The sequence below is a fragment of the Colobus angolensis genome, unplaced genomic scaffold (genome assembly GCF_000951035.1).
Source record: "Colobus angolensis palliatus isolate OR3802 unplaced genomic scaffold, Cang.pa_1.0 Scaffold30, whole genome shotgun sequence".
Lineage (NCBI taxonomy): Eukaryota > Metazoa > Chordata > Mammalia > Primates > Cercopithecidae > Colobus > Colobus angolensis.
In genome coordinates, this window is record NW_012116266.1 from 5,861,498 (window position 1) to 5,862,893 (window position 1,396).

Sequence of the window (1,396 nt, forward strand, 5' to 3'; positions counted from 1 at the left end):
TGAGCCACCGCGCCCGGCCCTAATTTTTTTTTTTCAGTAGAGATAGGGTTTCACCATGTTGCCCAGGCTGGTCTCCAACTCCTGACCTCAGGTGATCAACACACCTCGGCTGGGATTATAGGCGTGAGCCACCGTGCCCGGCCTGTAATTTTTTCTTGATAGCTGAGCATGATGTACTGGGTAAACGGAACTGCAGTAAATATGCCTTTAGTAATGTGTTGGTAAAATGTGGAGGAAAGGGAGGCTTCCCATAGTCCTGTGATTAGATCTCAGTCTTTTAGTGAGCCTGTGCCTCTGCACTCTGCTTTTCAGTTTTTCCCCACCGTAGCTGGTACAGGATGATTAGTATGTGCTGCGGTTATTTCCCTACTCCCACGTGGACGTCTAGAACTGCATGGAGTTGGATATCTCCCTTCCCCTAAGTCGGTTAGGCCCTGGTAAGACAGTTTCTCTTGATGGCGGGCCTTGTTAAGAAAAATAGAATGGTTGGGTGTAGCGGCTCATACCTGTAATCCTAGCGCTTTTGGAGACCAAGGCGGGAGGATTACTTGAGCCCAGGAATTTGAGACTTTCTGCAGTGAAGGAAAAGTTCCACATCTGTATCTGTGCTGTTCAGTACAGTAGGCACTAGCCATATATAGCTATTAAACAATCGAAATGCGGCATATGCAACCGAGAAATAAATTTTTAGTTTTATTTAATTTTAATGTACCTAGCCACATGAGGTTAATGGTTACCGTACTGGACAGTGAAACTCCAGAGCTAATTTGCATTGTAGGAAACACAGGGGATAGAGGATGGGGAGAGTTAAGAGATACCACCAAGTAATTTGTATACTTAGGAAAGCTTTCCAGCGGAGAGTGTATCTGAGCTACATCTTGAAGGAATGTTAGAATTCCAGTGTCCAGAAAGAAAGAATAATTCTGAAAAGAAAATGCCTGGGTAAAAGCTTGACTCCTGAGAAAATTCTCTTCTGTGTTTTGAGAAAATCATAACTTATTTGATGAGTCTATCTGGCGTAGAAGTAACAAGGTGATCAACTTGGTTGTAACCAACTCACCATGGGTCCCTGAATACAGCTCAATAATTTACATTTCACTTTGTGTAAAATTAAAGTTTTTATGCAGGGATGTAACAAGATTAAGAATCTATTTACTGTACTAGACATTGTGGTATCTTCCCCAAGGCAACATGTAACCATGTGTGTGCGTGCACACACACACATGCACACACACAGAACACAGTAATTAAAATTAAGTTGAAACATGAAAGAAGACCACTTCACTTTCATTTGTAATAAACTTCCCATGCTGGCTGGGAAGTTAATTGACAGTGAAGATTTCCACATTCTACAGTAGGAAAAATTATTTAATCAAGAGAAAAAAATGAGTTACTG